Consider the following 27,992-nt stretch of genomic DNA (forward strand, 5'->3'; position numbering starts at 1 on the left):
TAAAATTAAGCTTGTGTGTGTTTGCACGATGCAAGTATAAATTACTACAACTTGTGCCGGGATGAGTAAGAAATATTGTGAAACCCATACAAAAGAGAACAGCCAAAAACTGCTTGCTTGACAGAACTAATCTTTAATTAGGAGATGAACAGTTGCAATAGAAGCTTCTTCATTGCTTTACTAGTTTCATTTAAATAAGATGTTGCTTGTTACAGACAAACCCTCTTACAGAAATCTAAATTTGAAAGAAAAGCAGCAAAAACACCCCAAACTCAGGAGAGATGAGAAATATTACAGGTTCACTCATTTATCTTTTTCACACATTTAGAAAGAGAAGAGGAAAACCAAAGGTTAACTCAAAGTCTGATCTGCCCCCCCAATAAAAACCCCAAACTATGGCTACTTAAAATGACATCATCCCACTTCAGGAGGTTTTCACCGAGTAATTAGTCAATGAGAGGCCTTTTGCCAGCACTACCTTCATGGATTTTGGTGACAAAACGAGTTGTGTAACTCGCAGCTACAGTTCTGGAAGGCTGAGCTGGATCGTACTCTCCTCTTCCTCATACATACCCAAACAGATCTTGTAACTGGAAGAACTGAAGTCTGTTCTTGGGTGACAGTTTAAAAAAAAAAAAATAAAAAAAATAAAAATCACTGAACAATCTCATGACTATTTCAAGTGCATCTAGTGCATACAACTCCTTCAGTACCTATTAAGCTTCAACACCCTGATTGGACCTGCACTGACAGCAGTCAGAAAAAGGCTACATTTTCTGTCTAAATCTAGTAGGTTTAAGTAAGTGCCTTGCAAGTACAGTAAGCATGGATGTCTTAAATGCCATTCTGCAGACATTTCCCAGAATTTAATCTTGAAAGAGATGGGAAGAAACAAAAAAAAAAAAAAAAAAAAGTCTGTTTGTTTTCCCAGTTTGCAGATGTAGATATCCACCAGGGCAGTTTTTTGCTGGGCTTAAAAACCCTGAGAAAGGTATTATGGGAGAGTGCTGACATGACCTGAACAAAAGCAGTACCAATGTGACCTTAATATAGAGCTAAAGGCTGTCTTCTGTCACAACAAAAAGGGGTAGACGCGTTCTGTATGGGACAGTGGCTGAGCAAAAGGAACTGATGAGATAGCAAATGACAGGCGGATAGAGAGAAACACGGATGCAGCAAGTGGGCAACTATTAGCAACCAAGAAAAAACGCAGACAGAAGTCTGCCATTTCACTGTACTGCCCACAAACTACAGCTGTAACCACATCAGCTATTCTGTGGACAACACTGATTCCACACATCAAGTCTATTTACCTTAGCATTAACCCACTTAAAGAGCAGTTTTATGCAGTGTCGTCTTTTCCCCATATCAAACTACATAACCTCGGGGAAACCAGAGAGTTTTCTTCCAAAAACAAAAACAAAAAAAACCACTGCATACTGATGACAACAGATTGTAATGCAAGGTGCAGAGAAACAGCCAGGCTGAGGAAGGGACCCAGGCGGCGTGGATTCCTGGGAGCTGTCAGAGCCTACAGACAGATCTTATGAACTTGTAGCAAGTGCACAAGGAGGTGAAACCGAGCTAGGCAATAAAAGTTTCTATGTTATTTTTGTAGGAGTCCAAGGCAGCAACCACAGCTGACGCAATGACTCATGGAAGAATCGTTCCTGGCATTATTAGCTTTAGATTACCGGCAGCTTTGTGAACAGGCCTTCTGAGAAGGAACATTGGAAGTTTAGTGAAGTGACTGAAGAGCCCATATTGCTAATATTTTCTTGCGTCGACTCCACACCGTTCTCCGTCTTCTAAACATTCCCAGCAACTTCAGTGTTGGATTTGCCCTAATAAAGCATCAGTGGATACCTCCAACTCAGTCAATGTTATATTGTTTTTCTGGCCCACCAGTGTTTCTATACATAACTAGAATATGCCATTTAATTTTCCTTTTAGCTTAGAAAATGCAGAGTAGCCAATATAGCCCATCAACATACTTCTTGATGAATCAGTGTAAGGATCAATGCAAGGGACCAGCGCTATGGCAACTGTAAGTGCCGAGTTAAGCACTTAACGCAAACTAGGTTAAGATAAATTTGGTAAAAATCAAGGAAAAAATTATGCCTTTTCACAAGTCTGGAAAGCTAGCAGGTTTCTGACGGTCTTTAAGAAGAGAAGGTGAGGATTCCCAGGAGAAAGGTATTTCTACAGGAAAAGAGCATTCCACTGGTGCTAGTGAGAGCACCTTTCCATCACAGGGATGTTTCCTCTTTGAGCTTTTTAAAAAAAAAAAAAAAATCTGTATCTATATAGAACGATCTCTCATTCTTGCAGTTAACTGGAGATTTATTCTGGGTGAGGGTTTCATCAAGAGGGGTGAAGAGAAGGCAGCAGCATGGGAAGAGAGCAAGAAAAGAGAAAAACATCATTTTAAGATGATGAAAAAAAAAAGAACGCAAAGATAAGTCTTCTTCATAAAGTGGATTACAAGAACATGAAGATTTTGCCTCCACACAAGGAGGTACATGGAATTTGCTGATGATACAGGTAGTACATCCATCCAAATGAACATTGCTCCCTCTGGGAAATACTCTTTGCAGACAGATGTGACCAGCTCTAAAAGGAGCTTACAACCGTGTCTGCTAAACAGAAAGAAAAAAAAAAAAGAAAAACGACAAGCAGGGTACTTTGAATATAGTATAGCCAACTGTGTTCTTTCCTTAGCACCCTTTTGCTGTAAAACTTTCAGATGGGAAGGGTTTATATTTCTCTATGAACAGAAACGTTTGGAATGGGTAGAAGAAAAGCATCTCTACAGAAGTTTCATCCACAGTTCAGTCATTCAGTCCCAGCCCAAGCAAGTGCCTCAGCTATTTTCCATGACACAAGCACTTGGATTTTTCCAAGAGCTGATGTCAGGGCTTTTCATGGAGAAAGAACTGCATTTACAGGGCAGGCAAGGAAGGAGGGCTTCCCCAGCAGCTATTCTCAATGTGGCCTTTGTGCTGCTCTGCTGCTGAAGCCAGGACCCTGCAAGAACTCTTAGTCCCCGCAGAAACTCTACGAAGGGGAGGGGACAGAGACATTTTCAGCAGCCAGTACTGTTCTTCCACTCCTGACTGACTTCCAAGGCTCAGAAGCATCAGCTTTCCATCTACAGGGCCTGAAGTTACAGCCTTTTAAGACAAGGACACCTATTGTTTAGTATCTCTACAATGGGGTAGAAGCAAACAAACTAAAACTGGGGAGGGGGGCAGTGGAAGAGAACATAAATAAACCAAGTTGCTCGTGTTTCCCTAACGCTGCTTTTAGACTCAGCCTAGAAGCAAGATTCGAGCAACAGGGATGTGGTTTGCCCACAGAATGTAGTTTAGAGCAGGAATAAACTCCGTTCAGAAACTGATGAAGAACAGAGGTTGCCAAATCACAGGTGATTTCCTACTAGCTTCCCAACCTGACTGGTTACAAGTTACTAAATCTGTCAGTTTCCACCTCTGGGAAAGAAAAATTGACATCTTTGAAATGGAAAAAATTAAATGAATTAAACACCAGAAATACTGAAAAGGGCCAAGTATTTTTCTAAAAAGACCTTCAGAAAACGTTATCATAATAAGAAATTCAGCAAAACTCTAGTGTGCTGCAGAGCAGAAATGTCCACGATTTGTTCATTGGCTGCAAGCTTTTATTGCATGACCCACTTAACAGAATTGACCAGGTACAGGAGAAAGGTCAAGCCTTGCGATTTCAGAAGTTATGACCCAGTTTTCTCCCTTATTTATTTATTTTTAAGTAGCCTATAGACAAATATTCCCAGGCATAGAGAGCTCAAGCTTCCTTGAAGCAAGGAAAAGCAGCTGAAATATGCACTGTTCGGCCATACTAGAGGAGCTCCAAAATAGCCCTTTTCTCCACATTTTCATATCATCTTGGCAACCTGAGCTTCAGCTCTTTGAGGGAAAAAAAAGCACAGAACACGTGTGTTCTGATTCTTTTCTCCAGTTTTCATTGCCGAAAATAATTTTAAATCCCTTTGCCCACAGACTGCTCCTCTCCGAAAGAATCAAATAAAGCAACAAGGTTTCTTGCGCAGACAGGGCGTGGCAGTCAAAATTAACCTGCCTCCCTAAACTGGAGCTAATTACGGGGAAATGAAATGTTTGCTTTGCTTGCCAATAATTGCAATACAGAACTGGCTCAATGGAAGCAGCCCTACTCCCCGCCTCCCTACCACCACTCCTCCTACACGGCGTCTGGAAAAGCTTTCTAGTTAGATGCACACAAAAATCAAAGCAAGAGACAAAGGAACAAGAGCGCTGCGCCGGACAACTTTATTTTTCTAAACCAACCATAGAAACCTAAAGCCATCAACTGCCATGGGATTTGCTTTCACCCAGCGCACACATAAGGGCTTGGAGATCACTCGTGTTGCCCCAGCGTGTCAAGCAGTTTTTGCATTTCATTAGGCACACAGCCTAGTTCCTTATTAATGCCATATCTAGCTTGCGGTTGTTATGAACCAGCAACGAGACTAGTGTGGAAACAGTTCTTAAAAACAGCAAAAGACAGCAATTAGAAAGGGAGGAGAAAAAACACAGTGCACGTAATACAACTGGAAATGTAGCTTTCAAAATACCGTAACGCTAACTCCAATTATCCAGCTTTAAGTTTTGCAAATACATGTACAAGGTTCAGAGCCACATTTGAGTATTTGGCCCAGAGTTCACATTTCTGGTGAGTGAGTACAGTTGCCTTGCACAGGAACACCACACCTCTATAGCTTCTAACTAATAAATGTAGCTCAGGTGCTAGATACCAGTAAGAAAGTATCCACCTTAAGACATATTTACTACTCCTCCAACGTGTCTTTCAAAAGATGTTTTAAGGAACCAAGAAGGCTGAGTTGTTCTCCTCAGCATTATGAACTCATGTCTGACTCTAATATTTCACTGGAGATTTACCTTGATACAGATGTTACTACAATTTGAAAACATTAGCGGAAGTACATAGCTCAGCAACACCTTCACCGATGGATTTATATATTCAAAAGGTATTATCAGTTTGTCTGACCTCCTGTATGACACAAAATTTCATTAAGTTACTGCTAAGATAAATAAGGTCAGCATGACTAAAATACTTAGCTCCAAGAAAAGCGCCTTGTCTTAATTTAATTTTTCCTTTAATTCTCTTGTTAGCTTGTTTTAAAGGTTAATGCACGTTTACTGGTCTAGAAATGTCATGCCAACACTTCAAACCCAAGACTTGCCTGCTCATCAAGAACTAGGAATTTATCAGCTAAGCAGCCACTCAACCAAAAAGCATTTTCAGCCCTGCCTTTCCTTCTCCCACCCAGTCATGAACCTTTGGTCAAACTACACCCATTCTGCATGCGATGTGCAGACAACATCCACCCTTACGACCTTTGCAAAGCTTCTAAATATTTGCCAGCTGCAATAAACTAATTTACAGCTAATACGTCTTAAACTACCCAAAGGCAAAGTGCTCCCAGTGGCCTAATTTACACCAGGGAAAAATTGGATACACAATTTTACAAACGAAAGCTGTAGCACAGAGAGGACCAAGAAATCATTACCACACTGTTGCTTAACCTGTATAGTGTATTATTAGCTCAGCCCTTCACAGCTTCCAATCTAGCTAATTCTGCTGGTGAAGTTTTGCTCATGTAGATGCAAACACCAAGGGCAATAGAAATCTAAACTATTTGAGACTAAATTAAAAATATACAACTAATTGAACATTTCACCTTACTTGCTTCAGCACCTCCCAAGAGGGTTTCTATCCTAGCATTAACTCATACTTTAAAAGTATCCATAGAAAGTTTCTCAACCATACATCTCAGTTTGTCAGAATTTACAAAAAAGAAAATATGTGATGTAAACTGAACTATGAAGAGATTAGCAGTGCTACATACTAAAGTTAAAACTATCTTAGGTATTTACATGGCCTAAGAAAAATAAAAGGACTTCTGTGATATGCAAACCTCTTATTTCTCCCCTGAAACGCAGGTCTCACCTATAAAACACAAGACAAAAGATGCACATATCCTACATTGCATAAGAAGTGAAAAAATTTACACAGACATTCGTGGCATGCTTTGCTCCTTCACATTTCATCTTCCCCTTCATCTAAATTACAGGATAAATCCAGAAAGACCAACTGTAAAGGACTGGAGCAGAACACAGGATTAGGATTTCACGGCAACATCAAGCCCTGTTTCTTCTACTATAAAATGGAAGAGGAAAAAAACCAGTAGCGAAGCCATGGTACTTGTAAAATGGCTCAAGATCCTGAGAACAGCATGTGAGTCAAATACATTGCTATTAATAGGCCTCCGAATATGTTTGTATTAGTATTTTCCTCTTGGGTCTCTTAAAATAAATAAAAATACAAGTAAAGAAAAAACATTTACTCAGGAAACCTACTAGCTGCTAAGAAGCAATGGCAGCAAAATTCCTCAAGACATGTGGCAGTGGTATAGAGATAACCAAGCTATCAGAAACATCGATACCAGTTTTAAGTTGTTTCCCCACTCGCTTCACTCACCCAGTTCTTGGTACCTCCTCCTCATAGAGGCACAAGGCTGGGAACTGCCAACTCTCACTGACTTTGGTGAGAGCAGAGCTTGCAATAACTTGCAGATTGTCACTCAGTATTTTAGACGGTTAACTCTTCATGTCAGAGCCACCTACAGTGCTGCCTTCCTGGAAAAAGAGCATCTGTCCACAAAGGGAAGTAACCACTTTATTGCATATCCACCAAAAAAAAAAAAAAAGGCTTTTTTTATATATATACTTTTATATATATATATATATGTAAAAACCAAATCCCCCCCAGTGGTGATTAGCATCTCACAGACCTTCTACATCAAATCCTCCTAACCCATACATTAGCAGAAACTACTGCAAATGGAGAGAAGTCTCTCAATGCTCTGATGGCTGTCACTGTATTAACACTGTCTCAATTCTGCACCAACAGTACTGTCCAGACCATTATTGTGACTATCCTCTACTGATGAAATTTGCTTGATTTTTAGAACACTTTACAATGAAATCCAAAAATAGAGGAACAGATCAGTGAAAACTGTATTCAGAAAAAACACCCAAAACACTCAAAGATGGTTTCTTGAACACCAATAGCTAATTTAACATCAACATGCATAAAATATCAGCTTATCAAAAATCACATTCACTTAGACTGCAAAAGCTAGTGAGAAGGTTCTGCTAACATGCTGGTATGTAATTCAGCATTGGGAAAAGGAAAGAAGGTAGTGCTGCCAGCATCTACATCTAAGGCATCTTTCCTAGCTGTCAAAACCTTTGTTCTTGAGCTGAGAACACTGAGGCACAGATTTTCACAGCAAGCATATTTAATTGGCCATTTTCACAATGAAAATACAAAAGAATAACTAAGGTTCACACAGCAGCTATTAAAAGAGGAAAAAAAAAAAACCGACACAACACAAACACAACACACACCCCCGGCGCTTTTTCCAATAGATATTAAAGGAAAGATTCTTTCTCTATCCTCAGCCTTCAAGGAAGCTATTTTCTCATCTTTCAGTATATTCATATATTACAGAATAGGAACAAAGACTCTCAGATGTTACCTGTTTCACAAGACAAAGTCAGCTGAACAGGGAGATCCCAAAGGCCCATTTCCCGGGGGAATACACTGAGACCAAGTTCTGTCCAAGGAGTGCAGCTACCCCTCTTGGAAGCTTTCTGGGTTTTTTACGCTTATCCGATATCCTTGAGAGGCATCTGCCTGATTTTTTCACCGACCACTTGAGGGAAGGGAAGAAACTCCACCTCTTCTCTCCCACCTCCTCCCAACCACCATCAGCTGTGGCCCTATGCTGCACTGCTAATGGACACACAGAGAACAGCATCCACGTACATCCCACAGAGACTGCATGCAACAAGAAAGCAGAAGAGAGCTAGGATTTTAAAATTTAGCACTTCCAACTGTCCTGAGGGACAGAACAATATATACCTGTATATGTATATACAATACATAGATATGTATGTTCTGTATGTATTTATGTATATGCACATATGCATGTATATGTCTATATACATATATATGTGCATGCACGTTCTTAAATCAGATCAGTGATCAAAGAAACTGCACCACATGAGGCACATGAACAAAGGCTTGGCATAGGGCAGCAAGATTTTTCCTTCAATCCACTTTCAGCCTTTTTACAGGGTCACACCGTGCCACGTAATGTATTTTGTTTTCAGGCATTTTGAAAACACCCGACCACCGTGGCACCTGAAAGGCACAGAGTCTCAGGAAAACAGAGCCTCTGTATTGTTTTAGAAGAGAAGAGAGCAGGAAAGAGGGCGAGAATGAAAGCATGCCTCTTTCTGTCACCCAGGGAAAGAAACTGGGAGGTCAAAACAGGGGGGCAATGAGCTTACTGCTCTTATAGCTTATATGACTGGTCAAGCCCTGGGGAAGAAGGATTGGAGGGTGAAGGGGCTGTTTTCTTTTTCTGCCCCAATAACCTAATTAAGTTTGTGAGCACTGCTAGCGGGATAGAAATTTCTTCACGCTACACTGTCTGTTTGTGTTTGATTAATGTAAATCTTCCCAGGGCTCTAACCATGCCCCAGGCGGTGTGATGCATGGCTCTCCATTAACAAGCACCCAAGCCACCACGTACAGCAGGATGAGAGAGAAAGCAAGATCTCTATATTAGCCTTTGCCATAAAACCATCTAACTCAATCGAAATATTTTTTGCTGATTTGATTTGAATTACCATTCCTAATTAAATCCCACTTTTTTCCCAAATCATGCAGCCTATTAAAAAGATGAAATTGCAGCAAACCACATAATATATTAATAGTACTTTTTTTTTTTGCTTTTCCTCAGTTCTCATGACCAAATTTTTTAGACTACACTCACCACAACTTCTGTGCTGCCTAGTTCAATGCATGCTAGTACCAAATATAATCTCCAAGCCACAACTGCATCAAGGCTACAATTACACAGCAGACAGGAAGCCAAAGAAATCAACTCCTACCCCTACATCTATCTGCTCCACGGTTCTAAGCATGCAATAATTTCCCAGCCAGAGCTTGTATTTTCCATGCTTCGATCTTTTCCAGTGGCATGCATTATCATTTTCTAAGTAGTAGTAAGCTTCATTTCATTGGTTCATATTTTGAAACATTTGCCCAGCTCCACATTTTCTAAGAATTTCACAAATCAGAAAAGAAAATGTCAGCTCTCAAGAAGAAAATGGTAACCGGAGGAAAGCAAAAAAGCCAGTACATAGCCAGCTGCTCAGATACTCACTGGCTAGCACCTCTTCCTTTCAGAGTCCCAGTATATGACCCGAAGCACAGGAAGAAAAAAAAAAAAAAAAAAAAAAAAAAAAAAGTCAGACATGAACAGTTTGGTTTTTTTAAGCAAACATGAAATCACAGAGTTAAGGAAGCGAGGGAAAAGTCGTTGCAAATCCCAGAGCAGAGCTTCATATCCAGTTTATTCATGCCTGAGTGAGAATCACGTGCATGAAACAGCCACTGCTAAAGCATAAAGAGGGTGTCAAAACAGAGATATTTTTAAACCTGGATTACATTTTAAAATCAAGTATTTCCTAATTCTTCTCCCTAATGCTCCTCATAATCAAGTGAAACATAGATGAAACAATGTTAGCAGGCCAATATGCCTTACTTTACTAAACTACATTTTGCTTAAAACACTGTTGTTTCCCATTTCCTTCATTGCGCAGAGTACCCTTACTGACTGCAGCAGTCCAAACAACGCACTCCAACAAGAGGAGCTTGGAACAGATGGTCAGAACCAGATCTGCTCCCCTCCACAGAAATTCACATTCCCTAGCTGCACGCCTCAGTTTACCCTTCAATAAAACTGCATATTACCCTACTGCAGGGAAATACCACAAGTTTAAGATTTGTAAATTGCTTTACAATCATAAGAACAAATATGTACAACATCGTAGAGTATCACTTACTATATCCTTGCAAAAGTCAAATTCCTCTGAGCAGAGTGCTTACTTTTTGAAATTTGCATGTAAAATATTTAATTTGAAACCATTCGGGTCTGTGAACAAATGGAGGAATACAACAGGAATATGCTTTAAGGCTGTGTTAGGCCTTTACCTCAGAAGGGACATTTTCAATCCCCTTAAACATAAAAACTCTCTTACTGATATCAATGCTTGGGAAAAGAAATGCGTTTGTACCGTGAAACAATCTTAAAAGCTTCAGAAATAGATACTGCAGCCTTCTCTTCATTACAACAAAGTCAAAAACACTTTGAAGAATCCAAATGAAATTTCAGTCTATCAGGAAAAGCATCAAGTAGAAAAAGGATTTAAGCACAGGGCACAGCAACAGCACTTCTGGAAAACTATTACGAGAACAAACTCTTGAGCCCAGCATTGAATTTCTTCATTTCTTGCTCTACCGTTTCTTTTACACTGTAAAAACAATACAGAAGGGATTGCTGTAAGTAATCAGGGCCAATCCTGTAGATTGCTGCTTTCCTGAAATACTGAATTTCCAAAAGAACATTGCTTTCTAAAGCACCAACCACCTTTTGAAGCCTATTATGTATGTCCAGACTCAAAATATCACAAAGGTGGCAGGCATCACGACTTGAGACAAAGTTCTCTTCCTTACTTAGAATGGGGAAGGGCTTATGAATAACTGATTTTTAACAGGATTATTAGCCAGTATGATCACTGCAGAACTACACAGACCAGTCATGTAAGACTTAACTGATGGCTGCAGTTTTTTGCTTATGCACATAATAAACTTATAACTTTACAGTATTAATTTTTATTTATATTTTATCTACAGCTTTTGGGTAAAAGCAACACAATGCATTCCTTTCAAGTACAAACCAATGCAGCTGCCAGGAAACAGTGTAAAAACAAGAAAGATTCAGGAATGGAAGCTTATATCTTGCTTCCTACTCTGATTTCCCAGATTTCCTTCCCTCGGTACTCTCTCAGCCACAGGGCACGAGAAGAAAACAATTTGGGGGGGGGATGGGGGGGTGTGTGTGTAAATCTTTGACCAAAAAAAGTGAGAAAGAGTTTGGTGCAACCAGGTTTTCAGAAGAAATTAGAGATGGCTGAAATATAGCTAGGACTGTATATTTATTATCACTATTTTAAATCTACAGGGATTTCTACAGTCCTGGACAACAACAGGAAAGGAGGATAAGGAAAGAAAACACGGAAAAGAGATGTCACTTTCCCTATCATTAAAAAAGAAATCTCTCCCAAGAACATAGGAGAGATGGTAAAAGAATAATTAGATAACTCCTCGTCATTTAGCCAGATTTCTGCGTCCTTTTAGAAAAAGTGTAATAAAACATAAGACAATTAAGTTAAATAAGTGCTTCTAAAATATCTCACTACAAGTTACAAGCCTGTATATTTCAGGTTTCACTTTCCAGAATTTTCAAGTCTCTTTGTTTCATCATTCTTTCTCAAGTAACCGCAATTTTGGTCCCTACAGCCTCCCTTACACTCTTTATTGATTAAGGAATGCTTCACTTCTTGCCCATATACAAACCATACACTTGGCAAGCAAGCAACCTAAGTTGCTCTTCTTGTTCAATAACAGTATTAGCAGCTCTCAGCTGCTCAGGCTGGGATATGGTAAATATTTATGCAGAATTCACAGACCTTTACCCCAATAAGGAGCCAGGCATGGGAAAAGAACAGCTTCCCAGAGCTCCATGCAGCGGAAGCAAAGTGGTCCCCAAGGAACGGAGTCCACACCCCTGTGGTATAAAAAAAAAAAAAAAAAGTCCACAGAGCAGCAAGAAGAGCTCTGCATCTGATCACTACCACTGCTGGAAACAACAAAACCTAAGGCCTCACCACACTGAGCGCTAAGCATCCTGTTTGCAGCTTAGCTGAAGAGGCCGAACCTCGCTCACAATTTTTGGGAAGTTCAAAGAGGCACAGATGAAGAAATCTATTCTCCAAAAAGGATTTAGTTCAGATACTATCAGGATATGGGATAGATGGACACATGCATTCTTAATCAATGAATCCCTAACATTGTAACACATCACATCAATAAACAAAAAGCTTGCCAAGGCACTTCCTTAGCCCCTAAAATCATAAATGATAGGCAGAAAGGCTGCCCAGTTCCCCCATCAGCGTATCTAAATACTTTATAAAGCCGTACGTTATGAGCACTGACCCTCATTCTCTCCCTTTCATTTACGTGCTCAGGATGTTTATTTCTCCTATCTTTTATATAAAGCAACAAAATACACCCCACACATCTCAAATAAACAGCAACTAGCAAAAGGTTACCATGTTGGGTTTTTTTGAACAAGAGTATGTAAATATAAAAGTATAGACAAGAAGATATGCAAGAAATCTGACATATTTCAGCATAATATAGCAAGAACACAGAGTGCACTAGATGACCTGCATCTTTTAGACACATCTGAGAAACATCTGAGTGTTTTCAAGTACAAAAATAGTGGGCCAGTATTTAGAATGTAGATACCCACCAAGAAGTCACAAAGATGTCAGAGGCATTGAACTTCACTTTACTAAAGTATGGCGAATATCTTTCTTCCCCCCTCAAAAAGAGAAAAAGGTCAGAACTCTCATACTTCATTCACAATGGCACTTCTTTCTTGTCACCAAGAGAACTACAAACTACACCTTTTTTTCCCCTCTATGCCTACGCTGCCTTATTTTCAAGTCACGTACATTTTATTTTTGCTTTAGACACATCTTGGTCTTTGACCTTCTGTCTTTACAGGACCGATACCGATCCTTCGATACAGTTTCTGACAGCAGCAGCACACAAACGTTGCCCGACCTGCAGCTGTTACCACACACTTGTTCCATCGCCTACAGACGATCCCTTTCTGCCACGTGCAGAACTGCGCAGACTTGACGCACGCGGGGTGGGTAAGTTCACCCTCTCTGCCTTCACAGCATAGATCGTGTTCTTCTGTAAACTTTTATTGGCCTGAAATATCAACGACTCACAAGCAGCGTATGACTAAGAAATCTTCTGTTTGGCTACTTTGGACATGCTTTATGGAAAACAGAAGACACTTGATGAACAAATGAGTTGTTATTTCATTTGAGTATCCAAAGTATGTTGCATTACATAATAGGCCGGGGAAGTTAAAGATACAGAAGCTTCCTCTTCGGAATTTCTGCAAGTCAGAGTAGACAATTTAAGGAGCGCTTGCGTCAGATAAAGTAGTAATTTTACAAAACCACTGCTTCACATATACAAACCCTTCATTATTTCAGCTTCTTAGAAACATGCCTTAAATTACTGGAACCTAGTTTGAAAAATAGGAAACTGAGCTACAGACACAGGAAATTATTTTTGCAGTAAAAAAGTAGATCAACAATTGCTGAAGTAGAAATACTATCTAGATTATTTGACCACTACTCAGCCATTCTATCTTAAATCAGTACCATAATTCCTTTTTTAAAAGACTATTAAGAGAAGTCTGCGTGGCACCCTGTGAGGTACAGAAACCAAGTCACAGATACTTGGCATATACAACACATTTGGGAAGGAAAGTTAAACTGAGTGCTAGTAATGCACATGCAAGTAAGCCAAAAGACCTGCAAGCTTTCGGGTTTCAGAGCATTATGCTACATGACAGTTAACCAAATGCTTTTAGGATCCTAGATACCACCAGATGAGAACACCCTAAGGAATACCTCCAACTTTATAAGTACATTAGTGGACACAGCTTCAGCAGTCACTATGTGAAACTCAAGGGACAGCATCTGTAGAATGCCAGGCAAAATTCAAATCAAAACCTGGCACAAAAGAAACAAGAGGAGTACTACCCACAAAGAAAAAAGCAAGGATGATTTAGACATGAAAGAAATTGATAAACTGGGCAGGGCGGGAAAATACAAAAGCAGGGGTAGAGGAGAAAAAAAATAGAACAGCTCTCTATTGCTTTAGATACAACCCAATTTATTATGCACCTCACTGAATGATTCACCATACAAATCCTCTAGCTCTGCTCTGAACAAAACCCACCTTCCGGGCTCCAGCCAGCTGACTAAAAAGCACGTATCAGCACAAGTTAGGATTAGACTGGCAACCTACTTTACAGAGTCAATCATTACAAGACTGAACCACATCTGTCTGATTTTAATGCATGGCTGCATCAATCCTAAGCAAAATGCAGTGCTTAAAAAAAATCATCCTCAAAAAAGAAAACACTGAAGTCATTAAAACTTTAATCACAATTGTTAATTGCAAGCATTTACTAATAATAGATATTACTGAAGTAAAGAATCTGCTAACCAAAGAAAAAAAAAATCACAGAAGGACCCACCGTTTTCTACTATGACACACAACATGCTACCAGACAACTTTCTACAGACAGTAATTAAAATAACAAAGTTCTGGTACAAATATGGAAATGGATTAAGAGACAGCTGTAAAGTCTGCTAAATCTGTGACACAATAAAAAAAAACCTATCTGTAAAAGCAAAAAGTGAAAGATCCTCTATAAAAGAGAACCCTAATTCTTTCAGTCTCTCACTGTCTGGGCTGACTTCTGGCATAGGAAAATAGGATATATGGAGCTTCATTTAAAAGGTCATACTGTTTCCTTCCTTGATCTTTTACCACGAACAATTTTAGAAGGCATTAAACATTTCAGAACAGCCTATCTAAACAAATTTTTGCTTATCCTGTCATTGAATTAAGTTCAACCAATTCCAGTAAGCCTATGAAAAAAAAAAAGCAGCCCCCCAAAACAGCTCCAAAATACGGTATTTATGCCAGTCACTAGTTTCAAACTTGAATCAATGCCAACACAGCATACAAAACTAAAGAGAGAGACAAGTAATTATTGTATAGTTGACAAGTTGAAAAGAGAGAAAAATGAGAACGGGGATACTCCATTTTCTAAGACAAAATCTACATCATTCATGGCAAACTGCTGAACATAGTTGCTAAAATTGTGTCATAATTCAAAGACATAAAAACACAAGACCAATAACATGGTTTTAGCAGTCAATACCTTGTTATGGTACACTCTAGAGCTGGAAATTTTCCGCAATAAATACTTTCAGGCCTAATAAACTCCACCAACTGCTTACTATGTATTGAGAACCAGGGGGGCGGAGCTTGACTTATTCTTTCCAAAGGATTTTGCAGGGTGTTCTCAACTCATCGTAGACTTCATCCTGCCCCAGCTTTACAGTACAATACATATAAAAATATTAAAGGACATGAACTGCACCAAAACATTGACCCCATAAGCAAGTCAGCACTGGCTTTATCATTACTGTATTCCGCATCTGTAGCCTTACACTCCCAAATTCTATAAGCGGGGGGGAACGAACAAAATGCAAGGTAGCAATACCTGTATGCATAGCCCCAGCCTCTGAAAATGCAGAAATCCATTTCTTTAATGCACTAGAACACACTTTCATTCTCTCATCGCTTCAGTGCGACAAGGAACATACAACCACTGGTATTTCGAGTTCACAGTGTATCCAGACATTGTCTATGAGCCAAATACCAGTTTGAGTTATGTCGCCTAGAATTAATTTTATTTCGGAGTCTGTCCTATTGACAATTTCTCCTTTGCCCTCAGGGCAATGCACAATTAACAGTCTTTTCCAGGGCTCTCCATCTCCCCCTTCACAGCAATCGTCGTGCCTAAAGCACACCACCGAAGCCATGCAAGAGGTCAGGAGATGGGCAGAGAGAAAAAGAAGGGATTAGATCTTGCCAAAAAGCTTTACCATTGTAACTACAGCAGTGCATCTGCCTCTTACTTTGAAATTCCAAAGCAAGAGCGTTCACGTAGCTAGTTATACCAGTGTAATTATGATGGTGTATTTCCTCAAAGAGGCAGGCCAGCACTTTAGTGGGGCCTCGTAGCTGATTCATGTGAATTGTTTAGTATTTGCTCACAAGCTGAGTACTGCTGCAGCCTCACGAGATGCTTCCTGCTTTAGCCTCTGGAGGGGCAATAGCGCTAAAACCAGGCAAATTTTAACACAGTAATTGCAGCTGCTTTTCAGATAACATTTGATCATCAAACATACAAGATTAAGTATCATCATTTCCATTTAAGCAGAGCATGCATGCAGCTTACCTACAGAAACTTTAATATACTTGTTCTTCTTATCAGCTAGATCTGAGAGTCATCCATGCTTGCAAGAAACCACAACTCCCTCAATGTTGTATCAAAGCATGCTCCAAATGCCAATATACAGACCTCCCTCTCCAATTTCCGCTGTACTGTATTAACTGAACATGTTCACTACCCATCAGCAGTTGTCCACAGTCAAACATCCTCACAGGATTAAACAAAATGTTGTGTTATCACCATAACCAACAGCTGAGTTTAAGTAACTGAGATTATTCAAGTTACCACATATGCAAGAAACTTGCAAACATAAAAATTAAGTACTTGTCACCAGCAAAACATCAGTACTCAGTGCATTAAAGCAGTAAGGGAAACATAGTTTTCTTTAAATTTGTGAACAGCCTGCAGTAAGGCAGTTTCTCCCAAGGTATTTTCTGCCCGCGGTTCTGAAATGGAATATATGTAATCAGACCCACTGCAGCATGGAAACCACCAGGATGCCAACAGAAGTGCTTTAATCTAAAGCAAACATCTCCACGTGATGGAAAAGAGAGAGGAGGGGGAGAGCAGAGGCGGCTCACAATCTTACAAGACAAAATTCATTTGCTACTGGGCATTTCTTCCTGCACATTATCATGCAACTGAATTGGGTTGACTGCCATTGAGAAACACATCCTGGGGCCACGGTGACAGCCAAAGTATTTGTCACTGACAAAGGGCTGCCCCACAGATCTGTTATTTCTGTGCCAGATTCATGCAGCCTGACATCTATATCCAGTGCGCACACAGCTGGAGAGGTAACAGAGACAAAGGGAGGATGCAGTGCCCATGGATTCTCAGAGCATGCGACCACCTTCAGGAATGCTACTAGCTTTAGCACAACTCAGAAAGTATTTCTTAAAATCCCACAGGAATCAAGCTTTCCATTTTGGGGTCCCAGATATCCGAGTAGGCTTCTCATTGCCATACAGCTAATCACTGTATTTCAAATTTACTACCACAGCAAACGGATCCAAATACAACTTTGAGAAGAAGATGAAGAGATTTCACATGGGGATTTAAACAAACAAGGTCCCTGAACAGAACAGTCCTTGTTTGAAGTGTCCAGAGTCCCTTTGTGCCTATCCTCACAACCAATTACAAATCTTTTTTTTAAAAACAAACAAAAAAACCCCAAACCCCACCTCATTATTTGTATGTTCTTTGGTTTGGGTTTTTTTTTTCCCCCCTCTTTACCTAGCTGTTGAAATGCTCTTTTGGGGCCAATTGCAGTTTTGACCTAAAAGACAGTTCATTTAAAAAAAAGGAGAGGAGGGGGGGAAAAAAAAAAGAAAAAAGAAAAACCCTGAATCCCTACATACACTCTAAAGGAACACTTATTTTGGGGAAGGAACACTTATTTTGGGGAAAATATATTTCCACTTCCCAATAAAAGCAGAGGAACCAACTTATTTTGGTGGAGTAAACTTCAGCAATTTCTGAAGCCATTTGCTGATCCAACAACTGATCAATATTCCAAGATGCATGTTACAGAACTAAAGGAGTCATTTTCTCCGTATATGAAGAGCAACAGATGGAGCAAAATTTTCAGCACACTCCAAGCTACTGTGATGTTCTTGTCATTGCAGTGAGTAAGCAGGCTCAGTGAAGCTGCCTCCCAGTAGCCGCAGAGCCATGATGATAAGAAAAAAAATTTAACAAAAAAAAAAAAAAAAAAAAGGAGGAGGAAAGGGGCAGGTTCTCTCCATCTGGCTGAATTCCAGCAAGAGCATTTAGATTTGCAGGCTGCCCAAAACTCAAACCTGTTGCAAGGCTATTTCCTCTCCCCCTTCCAACTAAGCTTAATTATCTGCTTCTGCTTTACACGTGACCCAGGAGCTCTGCCGAGAGAAGAGCCTCCTCCAGTAAGGCTCGTGCTGTCAAAACAAGCCATGATCAGCACACAGCAACTCGTCCCCTTCGCCTGGCACCCGCCAGGCAGCATTACTGTATCTCACAACCAGGCAAGCACGTTTCACACCGCCAGGAAAGAAGCGTTTTTCTGACCTAAACCAGGGATTGCGCGTCTGGATTACTAGGGCCAGAGCCCAGCCAGATAACCCATCTACGGAGGGGGGAGTCAAAAGCACGGGTGAACAGGTGCAGACACCAAAAAACATAGTTAATGTCTCACTGATGAGTGCAAAACCTGATAATAAGTCTACTAAAAGGAAAAGGGAGAGGAGGTCAAGGTTTGCTATGCAATACATACAGCTGAAGTTGCACTGGTTAACATCCAAAGTAAACAACACTCCAGCGTTTAAAGCTATCACCAACATTCCTACATCTTTCTATGTTGGAAGAACTGGAAAGTATGCTTGCCTTCCCTCCCCCCCCCCCAAGTATTACAGGGTTTTATTCTCACAACAATTTCCATAATGTGAGTGGGCTGAACATTTTACATAACTTCATAGGCCTGACATATCTGAGTGTAAAACTTGGGGCTTTCAATACTACTCAGAGGGCTGCAGTGCTTGGCAACATTATACTTACCAACCGCTGAGTAAGTATTATCAAACTCATACACCAAGGCACGCGCCACTGAAGCAACTAGACCAGATATAGAGCAAAGTTCTTTTAGATCATGTACCCATTTCTGAACTATTATAACATTTTCTTTTACTGCTGAAGGTTCTATTATAACTCAAGGGTAGAGAAGTAGTCTGCGACAAAGGTATTCATTTTACCAGTGCCCTACAGACTTTGACGCATCCTTACAACAAAGAAAATCCCACAACAATTGCAAACAGCTCTCTCTGCAGTATCCCCATACCACCTTCACCAGCCAAAACGATTGAGCTTGTTGGTTTGCTAAGATCAGATCTGCACCCACATGAACCACTTCCGCTACTGAAACCGCAGGGACTACGCAGGGCAAACCACAACCTATCATTTTGTGTCTCTCAACAGACAGCGAGAACAAATTGCCAACCTGAGAGCTGCAGTTCATCATTATGAGATCTCTAAGCTAAGAACTTTTACCCTTGACACAGAAGTATTTTTGATAAACCATCATTCCCCCCCCATCCTTACATTTAGGGAATTCACATCATATACATTCATCCCCTTCTCCCTATTACAGTTCCTCCTGAATATTTTTTTTCAAAGTTGTTATGATGCTGCCTACCTAAGTCAGGTTAGATGGCTATAGAGCAGTCTGCAGCAGCAGGGAAAAAAAATCACTCTTTTAAAACCAGAAATGATCTGAGAAGAGCAGCTTACTTTTGGCTGAAGTCACTGCCTAATTTGGGACATCACATAATCATAATTTTTCAGAAGGTGGAAAGAAATATCCTATGGACACAGATCAGAAAACCTCATTATTTTCTTACTTGCAAGCACCAACTTTAAAAGCCACTTAACAAAAGGACAGGAATTATCATCATCATGGCTCAAACACTGTCATATGGGACTTGCTGTTACTCAAACCAGAGCAAAATTTTAGAAGGCATTACAATGGCTGAAAGAGCTTTCTGGACCCAAACGGTATCCGCACAGCCTCCTCAAGAAATAGACAGGTACTCCCAGACACCAAACACACATCTTCAGTCCTCCACAGAAAACTCACCACAGTTGTAGCCCTGGCTTGTCAGGGTTTTTTGCCTTACACCAGCAGGTCTTAGCCCTTTACGGCTGACGTGTGCCTGCAGAATGCACTGGCAGACAGGAAACCTCTCTCCTATCTGGCAACTGCCACCACCTCTCCCAATTTCTCTCCCTCTCCCTCATTTCCTATTGACTTTCTCATGTCTTACATTGCAGCTTTTTCCTATTTCCTTTTTCTCCTCGCTCATTACAGCTTCCCTCCTTCAATTCTCTTCTTCTCCCCTTTTTCCAACACTTTTCTGGTAGCTTTGATCTCAGTCCCTACTCATCAGAATATTCTTTCGCATCTGGGCGCAACAGGAGCATGCAATGGTGCCTCTGTGCCACAGGAGTACTGAGAGGAGACGCCTTGTCTGATGTGCTGCCAATAAGCTACACTAACAGCCACTATCATAACAGGGTAAAAAGACTTTCAAGCAGCCATCAGATACTTTAGGTAAGCCTGCAGGTTGAAGCTTGTATGTTTATGGGAGTGGTGGATTCAGAATCCTGTACCTGTCTCGGATCAGTCTAGTGCTTTATTAAATAGATGGGTCTTTTCCTCCAGACTGGGAAATGCTTGCTCAGGTCAATTCAGGTCCCACCTAAGCTTTCCAACCCCCTTCCAGCCCTACAGCTCACTCAGGACTCCATAAGAGTATCTAACTCTTCATAGGTTACTGGTTCATCCTGGGAAGTCACCCAAGCTCTTGGTAAAATGATTGCTTGTGATACCACAAACCAGGATTCACAGTCTGCAAATAAATTCAAGATCAGCTTCTCACATACACAAGAATAGTTGTGCTGCTACTCACAGTTTCAAGGAGGAACAGCACTTGGATAAAATTAAAATTTCCACCAATATCTCTGAAGACTTCCAACACACATTTCAAGAGCTCAGGAGCAGATGGAAACCAGTTTGAGTCTTGCCCTTGCATACACATTTCTTGTGCCAACTGAGAGCAACCAAGAACTCCCATAACCTGGGGATTCTCCCTTAGGTTTCTAGCATCAGTGCTGCAACTTCTTTATAATGACCAGAAGAGGCCCTTTTGCTCAATTCACACAGTTCAGTCCATCTTTTACATAGCCCTGTCCCCTGATCACAAAAGGTTTAGTTTTTCTGAACCCTTAAACGAACTGAGACCCAAGTGCCACTTCCAGGACAGCACACACTGTTAGCATGCCAGTCCTACAAGGGGGACTGCCTATCTTCAGCAGGTATGACAACGATCCAGACAGATTACAACCAAATTGTTTCAAGTACAGGAACTCACGTGCTATGCCTTAGGATCTTTTCCACCTCAAGCATTCAGCCTCAGGAAGGACACCATTCATTTGCTTTTCCAGTGCCAGCGCAATTTAATGAAGTACCTTACCAACTGACATCACAGAGCCCAGAAGTTTCAGTGTTGTCAAAACAAAGCTTAAAATAGCCAGCCACACAGATAATATTTAAGCATTTGCCAACAAATGTAAACAGCAACATTTCTTATTTACTGTCAGACTTTGCTAAATGGTGCGACTACGCAAGAAAGGGTTCCTGCCCATTGGTCTCAGAAGTCAAACAGACACAATACTGGAAATAGTCAAGGAAAGGATGCAGAGTAATAACAAAGCGTAAGTGATGTTTAGTAGACGATTTGTGAATGTCACAGACTGAATTCTGTTTGTTTTGTTTTTACTATTTATACTTATGCTTACATTTTAAACATAAGAACACTGCTTTTTCCTGTCATTTTTAATATATTTATTTTTAAATGTTTTCTTTTAAAAGAAAAATGAGTAAACCTTGTTTCTTCCTGTCTTTTTCTAAGTGTGCTGTTCCTATTTTGTATGTATCCTGCCTTGTATTTTATCCCTTGTACATTTTTAATCAAACACTGCAGGTATTACATCCCTTTTCATTTTACTAATTACTTTGCTACTGCTTCCCCGTCCTTATTTTGAGCCCTCTCTTCTGACCTTAAGACATGATCTATATCCAGGCTCCCGACCCTTAGTTTAATCAAGCTGAGACATGACCTAACATGAACTAACTTCTATTCTTTAACCCTAGTAATTATCCAGAACAGGGCCACAGAACAGAACATAGCATCACCTACCAGAAAGCATGCATTCAAGTCTATTTTCTCTTAGTGCTACTGACATCTCTTACAGAAGAAAGATCTAGTTATCTCGAAGTAGATAAAATATCAGGACTAGAGTGAAAGAAGAGAGAGTGTTTAGGTGGAGGAATATTTGCGGAGCCTTAGGAATACCACACGAAGCATTTTTATTAGCATCTCAGATCACCCAGTCTAGAAACTCAAGGATAATACGAATGGGATTCATTAACCAGTCTCCTACTGCTAATTTTCAGAGGGAAGGAAGAGGTATTCAATGAGAAACCTGGAGGATAAAGCCTTGAAAGCAAGAGCCTAAGCTTCTCTTTCAAGCAGCACAGCCAACATACTTCCCCGGTGACCCAGAAGGACCACCTAGAGGTTTAAGTGGAGAATTCAGTCTCCAGACCAAGGCAAACACTGCTCTTCTTTGAGACACTTTGCATGACTACAAGCTATAGCACTGGGCTGGCCAGGGTGGGGGTTGACGGTTGTAACCATGAGAGGCAAACAGTGCTACCCCAAACACTGGAAAAAATGGGAAAACAAACAGTTAATGTCAAAAATAGTGTTGATTATACTCCAAAGCTTCTTGGGAAAGCAGGGAAACAGAAACAGGCACTGAAGCTACTCACTGAACAGGGTTCACACAAAATGCTTAAGGCACAAATTCACTAGGAGACCCCACTTCTTGAAATAATCAAGAGATCTTGGGATATAGTCATGAAATATGTAAAATAACTGGTACAGGTGTCTGCACCGCTTTCCCCTGGCAAATACATGAATGCTCTACACCACCTTCAGATGGACTGCCAAATAATCCTCAGTGCCTAAATCACTACTTTTACAATGTGATACAGAATAGTTCTGAGAGTAACCAGAAGACTACTTTGCTTTCCAGTAGGAAGACTGTGGTCACTGCTGCCTCCCTCAAGGACCAAGAAAGTCTTCTCCTGTATGGATCATGCTCATCAATACAGAGGTCAGTTTTATAAAGATCAGTCTGAGAAGATCACAAATGAGCACCCACAAAGCTCACCAGTGACCTCAGCAACTTCTGCTCCAAGGGCAAGATGCACATTTCTTCTCAGGCATCTCTACATAGGACAACAGCAGGCATTAAAAAAAAGAACAGTGATCTTAAAGCACTCCAATGTGCAAACAATTTTCCAGAGGAAGAAAGGGGAGGGGTGCAACACAGAGAAGGACAACCCATACATGACAGTCATTAGCTGTGTCAACGCGCTACCAGCACTCAAACGCTACCATGATAAGTCAGTCAGAGTTCTCTGTAGAACAGACTATATCAGGCTGGAAAAGTCAAAGAGGTCCCTCCATCTTGCAGCAGGGTTTATGTGCTGCACATTTACCTAGGCCTCTATGGATATCACTTTGACAGGAATGGTATCTGAAGAGCTCGATTATCACCAGACCATTTCTCCAGACTTTTCATGCAATCCCACATACCCTCCAGGCTTTCCATAATTAGCTCTGGCAAGTATTTTTTTTGCTGCTGAATATATCGTGCCCCAATTCCTGTGAATCTGGACAAGATTTTTAAAAGTCTAAAATTGAAGTAGCCTACATCCCAGTACCATTCCTAATCTATCCATTTGAAACACTAATAAATGCCATAATAGGAGTTATGTGCACAGGGAGAATTATACAATTGGGCTAACAGATGAAATATCATTCCTGCCTCCACCCAAATAATCATGACGCCCACAGCTCTACTCAAAACTAGAAAATCAAGCTCACCTCAACTTCTGTCTCCAGCAAAAACCCTAATAAACTATGCAGCATGAACTGGTAGCATTTGCTTCCTAGCCAATAGTAAACATCACAGACAGTACTCTCTTCTGACAGCTTCAATAAAAGCAAAATAGAAAATGAATTTATGAACAAGACTATGTCAACTACTAATTTGCAAACATAGTGAAGGCACAACAATGGAAAGCACAAGAAGACTTGCCTCAATGACTATTACACTTTTTAGTCCATAGAAACAGACATTGTGCTGCAGCTTTCCATAAATATTAGATCTTACAAACTCTACTAATTAAATAACTGCATGATAATAACATCTAGCTACTCAATAACACTAAGGCGTGACTTTCTATGAAGTTCTTACCCTTACCCTGCTGGAAAAAATGAACCCCTTTTTCCCCACCATAAAGTTAAAGAAGTCCCAGTTACTACAGGGACTTACAAACAGCCAAAGACAGGGAAAGTGCATCTAAGCAGATAAGAAACAATTAGGGTCTATTTTAGTACCAAGTCAGGAGCAAATCGGCAACTAAAACCTCTCAAGGGTAATTATGTGTAAATTCTGCCTCTCCTATTTTCCAATCATAGCAACAGAAACTACAGCACTGTTATAAATAAAACTCATTTGCAAGCAACTGCATAGGAAGAGTCACCAGTTCCTCAACAAGGTACTGCAAAAGCAGCAAGAGCCTCCATTCTTTTATTGTGCTTTAATAAACAGAAAGAAACATAAAGCAAGTTCTGTAGCCGTGCAATTGCTCAACTCTGTAGCGTGTTTGGAACGGTTACAGGAAGAAAAATACAGTTAACTATGAGACAAAAAAAAAAGTAATCGCATACAAATGTTTCTTTAATGTCATAACAGGATACAGCAGAGTTCTGGTCATCCTTTAGTGGCCAACCAGAGCCTGCAAATGGCCGAATTTCATCCCGGCCCCAGTATGTCCTTGCAAAGAATAAAACCCTTATCTCGCTCAGCCATGTGTCGCCTGCCACAAACGGCAGAACAGAGCAACGCCCAAAGCCAGCCGGCCTGCCCAAGTGTGTCCGGGCCAGAAGAGCTCTGAAGCGAGCGAATGCAGGCACGCTCATACGCAGTCTCACAGAAGTAACAGGAAAACACCTCCTCTAACATACCCTACCCAGCCACTCACTACCCAGAGTGAGGTCCCAAAGCTAGCCTTAGATAGTCCCTGTAGTCCAATTTCCCCCTTCCAAAATCCTCACGCTGACAGCCCAAAACAGCATCCAGCAACAAAAATCCAACGTGGCACTAGTAACTAGACAGGAATCTGTGGAAGAAAAAAACAGAAATTTTCAGGCTAAAAGGTATGGCAAGTCTCACCTAAATCCAGAGCTGGATGAAAACAAGCAGGCATTTTGTCATAATTTTAGATACCTACTTTAGGATAAGAAATGGTCTCCTAGATGTGCCTATTTTCTTCCCCTAAATATAAAGGCAATCTAAACAAACAGCTCCGATAGAGATGTCTACCTCAAAGACTTATTAAGTTAAGCAAGACAAATGCCACCTTAGGAGGCCTCTAAACAAACACAGCATAGCTAAGAGAGGATTAAATTAAGAGGGTGTGAATGTTTACAAACATAAAGTGGCAGAGCAATAAGGCTGAAGATGAATTGTTTGATATGGTCCACTGGGCAACAGGATAATGAAAAGAAGCAGCTGACAAAGTAAAAGAACACCCCTCAAAGAAAGGGGAAGTAAATGTCACTGCTTAAAGTTCTGACTCTCTCATACCATCAGAAGCCACACAGAGCACCATGGCTATCCTGGACCACTTTTTGCTTATGTATTTCTAAATCTCAAGTACTGCATTACAAGATAATCTTTTTTCTGCTAGCACCCTTTAGACATTTCTCCAAACGCTCAGTAGCTGACCGGGAACAGCACGTGTCAGATGCTTCTTCAGTAACTTTGCTGAACAGTCATTACACTCTCAGAAGTCTTAACATCTGTTACATCTTTTTGTTCAATACCTGCTATTCCCCCATTCCCGCAGGCACTCACCTCCCTCCAGCCTTAAGACACTGGAGGAAAAAGACACAAGAAAATGACATTGCTTCATGAGCCAGCTGGATAACAGAATCCAACTCAGGGATGAAGCATAACCATTATCAAAATTAACTGGGTTAAGATTTGGTCCACAGAGAAAATTATCGCAGACACACGAGATGTGAACCGGCATGGCTGTATTTCAGCATAGTCTCAGACACTAAAATCCATTGAACTTTCTTGGGAAAAAAAAGAAAACGCTATGAGGAAAAAAAAAAAAAGAAGGAAAAAAAAAAGGAGGGGGCTTCATGAAAAAACCATTTATCATACTGGCTACAGAACAGCACTAGAAATGGACATTCATACATTCCTTCTAATTCACATATACTTTAATGTCATACATGACACCATCAGCAAGAACATAAAAGACATAAAACACAGAAAGGACGGGACAAGTGCAACCTGGACAAGGGAAATGTCAAACAGCTATCAAAACACACAGAATGATTGCCATCTTAAACTGAAGGGGTACAAAAGGAAATATTTGCTGTCTGTAACAGGGATTTAAGCAGCTATACATATGTAAAATGCAAATATGTAAAGCTAATGTGGAGAAAAATGCAGGCCCATGCTACCCTATTATATTCATAATACCATTTGGCACAGATGCAAGCTGGGTTTTTCTGTTTTAAGGCGGTTCCCAACTCGATCCCACCGAGGAAGGTCACTGATAAATACAGAGACAATTTAACATGTCATATGATTTATACCATGCAGATCTAATGACACTAGAAGCATCGAGTTTATTTATATTTCACCTGCTTTATGTTCCAAGCTCGAGAGTCAGATTTAAAGAGGCAATACAGAAGCTTCTTGGGCCTAATGGGAAAGCAAGCTTTTCACCAACATACTGCTAGGACAAGAGTGACCGAAAAACAACCCCCTCCAGATCCTGCACAATGCTGTAGACAGAATGGAGCAGCCTTGCTCCAGACACTAGTGAGCAGACGTCCACATGATGAGAACACACACCACCACCACATCTGGCGCTCTGCTGAAGTTCAGCCAGGGAATAAATGGGCCACGACGACTGAATTCCCTTCGCACCCCCAGAGCTGGGGTTCCTTCAGGCCAGAGGTGAAGAGTAGTGGCAAGGCCAGGCCCTGCTTCTCCGCATTCCCCCCACCGTCACACAAAGCTGCTGCCAGAACGCTCAGACTGCCAGGGCTGTGAATGTCAGGTAAGGAGCTGTATCAAGTCTTTTGAACCAGAACCTTAATGGAACACCAAGCAGAAACATCCTCTTGACATGACTGAAAGCAAAAGGAAATGAGACATTTTTTGTCTCCCCTATATTTTCAATTTAGCTGTTCCAATTCAGTAATGGAAAGTATTTTGTTTTACTAACAAGCAAATTAAATTCCCTGTCCTCATGCTTTTCCTTCCCAAGCATCACTCAACTGCTTCTTGAAAGTATGAAAATCCTGTCGTTCCTTTTGATATCTTGCAACCTACCCTAAGACACACGCTCTTAAGTACATGACAAAATTCTCACAAAGCCACTGAAATGCCACCTTCTTTTTACTGTCACTGTCTTGTCTGGTACAGAAGAAAAACGCCCTGCAACTCAAAAATATCTCATGCACATGCACTGCAAAAGAGAAAAGAGTTTTCTTTTGTCACCTGTTCTGCTAGTACAAAAATACTACACAATGCATTCAAAGACTTGGTACTCTATGAGCAGCAGTCATAAACACAGAGTGTATGTGGTTCTGAGCTGTACTAGAGCCCTTTCGCACTGCTCAGGCCCTGTACTGTCTGTTAAGACCTGTGGAGTTATGAAAAGGCCTAAGTGTAAGTGAGACCTACACTCACTCTCCCTCCTGCCCACACCTGGAGTCTAAAATGTCATCTCAGGCACCCAAAAGCATCATCCCTCTGTCCCAGCCCTGGTTTCTCTCCTGTGGAAGAAGTGCTTGTATTGGCCATGAAAGCCCAAGCAGCCAGGCCTTTGTCACACACATTCACACCTTAACCACCAAATATGCACAATAAAGGAGAATATAATAAAAGATGTCATAAAAGAGAAGTTTCTTCAGCTTGCAACTGTCAAAAAAGGTATCTTTTCCTCTTGTCAAAAAAAACCCTGAAGACACTCATTCCATACTTCTGTCTCAAAAGCACATAAGAGGTTTCCTACTTGATTTTTTTTTTCTCACAACAGAAAATACATTTTTTCCCCTGCCTCTGAAGCATCCCAGTACAAGTGAGAGAATCCCAGACTGCTGACGAAATGCGCACGGCAGCACCTGCAGAGAAGCCCAGAGGCCTGAGCAGGTATCTAAAGCAAGGGACAGAT

At 40.7% G+C, this 27,992-nt stretch overlaps 1 protein-coding gene across 2 annotated transcripts in view; it reads right to left on the reverse strand.

The window, feature by feature from the left end:
• Positions 1–27,992, reverse strand: part of ARHGEF12 (Rho guanine nucleotide exchange factor (GEF) 12) — a 78,359-nt gene that overhangs the window by 49,454 nt on the left and 913 nt on the right. The window lies entirely within an intron of this gene.

This window comes from Pygoscelis adeliae, unplaced genomic scaffold, assembly GCF_000699105.1.
Source record: "Pygoscelis adeliae isolate BGI_AS28 unplaced genomic scaffold, ASM69910v1 Scaffold608, whole genome shotgun sequence".
Classification (NCBI taxonomy): domain Eukaryota; kingdom Metazoa; phylum Chordata; class Aves; order Sphenisciformes; family Spheniscidae; genus Pygoscelis; species Pygoscelis adeliae.